Here is a 7,346-nt window from a genome sequence, read left to right as displayed (position 1 = left end):
AGCGTTGGTTCCTCCCCTTTCACAGTTATCACTTCTCATCCTTCCTTTTGGCTGGTATCAAATGTGGTGTCTGTTTATATCAGTTTAATATTTGATATGTCCCCTATCTGGTAGCATATATTAAGTGCACCACCAGGTTTCAGTGTTGGAAAGAAAGATTACCTGTTTATTTGCAGCTGCAGCTGCTTGCTGGCTAGTCCAGTGGGTCCCTACTGCAGGCAAAAGACAATAGGTGGTGCCTATGTGCCTAGGTGGATAGGACATCAGCTATGAGGCATTTGTTTGTACAAACTGCTGCTCACAACTAATGTTGTAATATAGTGTCTCCATCTGCTGGTGGTATTGAATAAGCAATAGTGCAATGATAGGGTTTGAAAAAGAAGAAAAATAAGAAGCAGCAGCATAGGAAAGAAGGAAAACATGGAGAGAAGAAAAAAAGAAGGTAAAAATGAGGTGAAAACATGTTTAAAAAAGTATTTCCATCTCTCTCTCTCTATATGTATACACATATATATATATATATATATATTTAAAAGAAAAAAAATTATATATATATATATATATGTATATACATATAGAGAGAGAGAGAGAGATAAATATATATAGAGATAGATGGGTGGATAGATAGATAGATAGATACACATACATACATACATACATACATACATACATACATACGTGTGTATTGTTGGAGTTGCAAACATGGGTGCACTTGACAAACTCAGTGCGGCTATTCCCCATTGAAAGATTGTTGCACCCAGGACCCTTAGCACTGGGATATGCTACTCAATACCACTGGCATGGCCAGGTGTAAACAACATCTGACCTTTGTTGTGTATGTAACCATGGAGATTGTGATGTCGCCTAGGCCCACCAAAGAACAGCCTTGTCAGAAGCAGCACTGCCATGAGCAGAAGTAGCAGCACCATAGGTTGTCAAATAAGTTGGATTTAACCAAGACAAGTGAGTCCAATAGGATGCAGGTATGTCCTCTATCCTTACAGCTTCCCGTGGCTGTTGGTTTTATACCGTTTGGGGACAGCCAAGGAGGCGTCAGCAGGCAACACAGGTAAGTGTGTGCTTGTGTGTGTGTGTGTGTGTGTTTCCTATGCAGATCCTAAACCCAGTATCAAATGCAAGTAGGAGGAGTAAGAAGGGTTCCTGCCAAAGCCAGGTTATGGATTGCATTTAAAAATAGTCCATCAGAGTGAAATGGACTCCCATCTTCCTGCTTAGCAATAATGATATGGGTTTAGGGTCTTCTGTGTGTACTGGTGGGTGACTGCCACCCAGCCAGAGTGTGTATGGGAGGCTGCCAGCCAGCCTCCCTTCCTACAAGTAGTGATGGTGCATGTGAAGGGGACAGCGTTGGTTCCTCCCCTTTCACAGTTATCACTTCTCATCCTTCCTTTTGGCTGGTATCAAATGTGGTGTCTGTTTATATCAGTTTAATATCTGATATGTCCTCTATCTGATAGCATATATTAAATGCACCACCAGGTTTCAGTGTTGGAAAGAAAGATTATCTGTTTATTTGCTGCAGCTGCTTGCTGGCTAGTCCAGTGGGTCCCTACTGCAGGCAAAAGACAATAGGTGGTGCCTATGTGCCTAGGTAGATAGGACATCAGCTATGAGGCATTTGTTTGTACAAACTGCTGCTCACAACTAATGTTGTAATATAGTGTCTCCATCTGCTGGTGGTATTGAATAAGCAATAGTGCAATGATAGGGTCTGAAAAAGAAGAAAAATAAGCAGCAGCATAGGAAAGAAGGAAAACATGGAGAGAAGAAAAAAAGAAGGTAAAAATGAGGTGAAAACATGTTTAAAAAAGTATTTCCATCTCTCTCTCTCTCTATATGTATATACATATATATATATATATATATATATTTAAAAGAAAAAAAATTTATATATATATACATATAGAGAGAGAGAGAGAGAGAGAGATAAATATATATAGAGATAGATGGGTGGATAGATAGATAGATAGACATACATACACACATACACACATACACACATACATACATACATACATATGTGTGTATTGTTGGAGTTGCAAACATGGGTGCACTTGACAAACTCAGTGCGGCTATTCCCCATTGAAAGATTGTTGCACCCAGGACCCTTAGCACTGGGATATGCTACTCAATACCACTGGCATGGCCAGGTGTAAACAACATCTGACCTTTGTTGTGTATGTAACCATGGAGATTGTGATGTCGCCTAGGCCCACCAAAGAACAGCCTTGTCAGAAGCAGCACTGCCATGAGCAGAAGTAGCAGCACCATAGGTTGTCAAATAAGTTGGATTTAACCAAGACAAGTGAGTCCAATAGGATGCAGGTATGTCCTCTATCCTTACAGCTTCCCGTGGCTGTTGGTTTTATACCGTTTGGGGACAGCCAAGGAGGCGTCAGCAGGCAACACAGGTAAGTGTGTGCTTGTATGTGTGTGTGTGTGTGTGTGTGTTTCCTATGCAGATCCTAAACCCAGTATCAAATGCAAGTAGGAGGAGTAAGAAGGGTTCCTGCCAAAGCCAGGTTATGGATTGCATTTAAAAATGGTCCATCAGAGTGAAATGGACTCCCATCTTCCTGCTTAGCAATAATGATATGGGTTTAGGGTCTGATGTGTGTACTGGTGGGTGACTGCCACCCAGCCAGAGTGTGTATGGGAGGCTGCCAGCCAGCCTCCCTTCCTACAAGTAATGATGGTGCATGTGAAGGGGACAGCGTTGGTTCCTCCCCTTTCACAGTTATCACTTCTCATCCTTCCTTTTGGCTGGTATCAAATGTGGTGTCTGTTTATATCAGTTTAATATCTGATATGTCCCCTATCTGATAGCATATATTAAATGCACCACCAGGTTTCAGTGTTGGAAAGAAAGATTATCTGTTTATTTGCTGCAGCTGCTTGCTGTCTAGTCCAGTGGGTCCCTACTGCAGGCAATAGACAATAGGTAGTGCCTATGTGCCTAGGTGGATAGGACATCAGCTATGAGGCATTTGTTTGTACAAACTGCTGCTCACAACTAATGTTGTAATATAGTGTCTCCATCTGCTGGTGGTATTGAATAAGCAATAGTGCAATGATAGGGTCTGAAAAAGAAGAAAAATAAGAAGCAGCAGCATAGGAAAGAAGGAAAACATGGAGAGAAGAAAAAAAGAAGGTAAAAATGAGGTGAAAACATGTTTAAAAAAGTATTTCCATCTCTCTCTCTCTCTCTATATGTATATACATATATATATATATATATATTTAAAAGAAAAAAAATTATATATATATATATATATATATATATATATATATACATATAGAGAGAGATAAATATATATAGAGATAGATGGGTGGATAGATAGATAGATAGATAGACATACATACACACATACACACATACACACATACACACATACATACATACATATGTGTGTATTGTTGGAGTTGCAAACATGGGTGCACTTGACAAACTCAGTGCGGCTATTCCCCATTGAAAGATTGTTGCACCCAGGACCCTTAGCACTGGGATATGCTACTCAATACCACTGGCATGGCCAGGTGTAAACAACATCTGACCTTTGTTGTGTATGTAACCATGGAGATTGTGATGTCGCCTAGGCCCACCAAAGAACAGCCTTGTCAGAAGCAGCACTGCCATGAGCATAAGTAGCAGCACCATAGGTTGTCAAATAAGTTGGATTTAACCAAGACAAGTGAGTCCAATAGGATGCAGTTGTGTCCTCTATCCTTACAGCTTCCCGTGGCTGTTGGTTTTATACCGTTTGGGGACAGCCAAGGAGGCGTCAGCAGGCAACACAGGTAAGTGTGTGCTTGTGTGTGTGTGTGTGTTTCCTATGCAGATCCTAAACCCAGTATCAAATGCAAGTAGGAGGAGTAAGAAGGGTTCCTGCCAAAGCCAGGTTATGGATTGCATTTAAAAATGGTCCATCAGAGTGAAATGGACTCCCATCTTCCTGCTTAGCAATAATGATATGGGTTTAGGGTCTGCTGTGTGTACTGGTGGGTGACTGCCACCCAGCCAGAGTGTGTATGGGAGGCTGCCAGCCAGCCTCCCTTCCTACAAGTAGTGATGGTGCATGTGAAGGGGACAGCGTTGGTTCCTCCCCTTTCACAGTTATCACTTCTCATCCTTCCTTTTGGCTGGTATCAAATGTGGTGTCTGTTTATATCAGTTTAATATCTGATATGTCCCCTATCTGGTAGCATATATTAAGTGCACCACCAGGTTTCAGTGTTGGAAAGAAAGATTACCTGTTTATTTGCTGCTGCAGCTGCTTGCTGGCTAGTCCAGTGGGACCCTACTGCAGGCAAAAGACAATAGGTGGTGCCTATGTGCCTAGGTGGATAGGACATCAGCTATGAGGCATTTGTTTGTACAAACTGCTGCTCACAACTAATGTTGTAATATAGTGTCTCCATCTGCTGGTGGTATTGAATAAGCAATAGTGCAATGATAGGGTCTGAAAAAGAAGAAAAATAAGAAGCAGCAGCATAGGAAAGAAGGAAAACATGGAGAGAAGAAAAAAAGAAGGTAAAAATGAGGTGAAAACATGTTTAAAAAAGTATTTCCATCTCTCTCTCTCTCTATATGTATATACATATATATATATATATATATATATATATATATATATATATATATATTTTTTTTTTTTTTTAAAAGAAAGAAAAATTATATATATATACATATAGAGAGAGAGAGAGAGATAAATATATATAGAGATAGATGGGTGGATAGATAGATAGATAGATAGATAGATAGATAGATAGATAGACATACACACATACACACATACACACATATGTGTGTATTGTTGGAGTTGCAAACATGGGTGCACTTGACAAACTCAGTGCGGCTATTCCCCATTTAAAGATTGTTGCACCCAGGACCCTTAGCACTGGGATATGCTACTCAATACCACTGGCATGGCCAGGTGTACACAACATCTGACCTTTGTTGTGTATGTAACCATGGAGATTGTGATGTCGCCTAGGCCCACCAAAGAACAGCCTTGTCAGAAGCAGCACTGCCATGAGCAGAAGTAGCAGCACCATAGGTTGTCAAATAAGTTGGATTTAACCAAGACAAGTGAGTCCAATAGGATGCAGGTATGTCCTCTATCCTTACAGCTTCCCGTGGCTGTTGGTTTTATACCGTTTGGGGACAGCCAAGGAGGCGTCAGCAGGCAACACAGGTAAATGTGTGCTTGTATGTGTGTGTGTGTGTGTGTGTGTGTGTGTGTGTTTCCTATGCAGATCCTAAACCCAGTATCAAATGCAAGTAGGAGGAGTAAGAAGGGTTCCTGCCAAAGCCAGGTTATGGATTGCATTTAAAAATGGTCCATCAGAGTGAAATGGACTCCCATCTTCCTGCTTAGCAATAATGATATGGGTTTAGGGTCTGCTGTGTGTACTGGTGGGTGACTGCCACCCAGCCAGAGTGTGTATGGGAGGCTGCCAGCCAGCCTCCCTTCCTACAAGTAGTGATGGTGCATGTGAAGGGGACAGCGTTGGTTCCTCCCCTTTCACAGTTATCACTTCTCATCCTTCCTTTTGGCTGGTATCAAATGTGGTGTCTGTTTATATCAGTTTAATATCTGATATGTCCCCTATCTGGTAGCATATATTAAGTGCACCACCAGGTTTCAGTGTTGGAAAGAAAGGTTATCTGTTTATTTGCTGCAGCTGCAGCTGCTTGCTGGCTAGTCCAGTGGGCCCCTACTGCAGGCAAAAGACAATAGGTGGTGCCTATGTGCCTAGGTGGATAGGACATCAGCTATGAGGCATTTGTTTGTACAAACTGCTGCTCACAACTAATGTTGTAATATAGTGTCTCCATCTGCTGGTGGTATTGAATAAGCAATAGTGCAATGATAGGGTTTGAAAAAGAAGAAAAATAAGAAGCAGCAGCATAGGAAAGAAGGAAGGTAAAAATGAGGTGAAAACATTTTTAAAAAAGTATTTCCATCTCTCTCTCTCTATATGTATACACATATATATATATATATATATATATATATATTTAAAAGAAAAAAAAATTATATATATATATATATATATATACATATAGAGAGAGAGAGAGAGAGAGATAAATATATATAGAGATAGATGGGTGGATAGATAGATAGATAGATAGATAGATAGATAGATACACATACATACATACATACATACATACATACATACGTGTGTATTGTTGGAGTTGCAAACATGGGTGCACTTGACAAACTCAGTGCGGCTATTCCCCATTGAAAGATTGTTGCACCCAGGACCCTTAGCACTGGGATATGCTACTCAATACCACTGGCATGGCCAGGTGTAAACAACATCTGACCTTTGTTGTGTATGTAACCATGGAGATTGTGATGTCGCCTAGGCCCACCAAAGAACAGCCTTGTCAGAAGCAGCACTGCCATGAGCAGAAGTAGCAGCACCATAGGTTGTCAAATAAGTTGGATTTAACCAAGACAAGTGAGTCCAATAGGATGCAGGTATGTCCTCTATCCTTACAGCTTCCCGTGGCTGTTGGTTTTATACCGTTTGGGGACAGCCAAGGAGGCGTCAGCAGGCAACACAGGTAAGTGTGTGCTTGTGTGTGTGTGTGTGTTTCCTATGCAGATCCTAAACCCAGTATCAAATGCAAGTAGGAGGAGTAAGAAGGGTTCCTGCCAAAGCCAGGTTATGGATTGCATTTAAAAATGGTCCATCAGAGTGAAATGGACTCCCATCTTCCTGCTTAGCAATAATGATATGGGTTTAGGGTCTGCTGTGTGTACTGGTGGGTGACTGCCACCCAGCCAGAGTGTGTATGGGAGGCTGCCAGCCAGCCTCCCTTCCTACAAGTAGTGATGGTGCATGTGAAGGGGACAGCGTTGGTTCCTCCCCTTTCACAGTTATCACTTCTCATCCTTCCTTTTGGCTGGTATCAAATGTGGTGTCTGTTTATATCAGTTTAATATATGATATGTCCCCTATCTGATAGCATATATTAAATGCACCACCAGGTTTCAGTGTTGGAAAGAAAGATTATCTGTTTATTTGCTGCAGCTGCTTGCTGGCTAGTCCAGTGGGCCCCTACTGCAGGCAATAGACAATAGGTGGTGCCTATGTGCCTAGGTGGATAGGACATCAGCTATGAGGCATTTGTTTGTACAAACTGCTGCTCACAACTAATGTTGTAATATAGTGTCTCCATCTGCTGGTGGTATTGAATAAGCAATTGTGCAATGATAGGGTGGGTCTGAAAAAGAAGAAAAATAAAAAGCAGCAGCATAGGAAAGAAGGAAAACATGGAGAGAAGAAAAAAAGAAGGTAAAAATGAGGTG

General features: G+C 41.2%; 1 pseudogene; it reads left to right on the top strand.

The window, feature by feature from the left end:
* Positions 1-1,396: 1,396 nt before the first annotated feature.
* LOC130333732 (U2 spliceosomal RNA) lies at positions 1,397-1,499 on the top strand (annotated as a pseudogene).
* The last annotated feature ends 5,847 nt before the right edge of the window (positions 1,500-7,346 follow it).

The sequence above is a fragment of the Hyla sarda genome, unplaced genomic scaffold (genome assembly GCF_029499605.1).
Source record: "Hyla sarda isolate aHylSar1 unplaced genomic scaffold, aHylSar1.hap1 scaffold_414, whole genome shotgun sequence".
Lineage (NCBI taxonomy): Eukaryota > Metazoa > Chordata > Amphibia > Anura > Hylidae > Hyla > Hyla sarda.
This window is presented reverse-complemented; position numbering and strand designations above follow the sequence as displayed.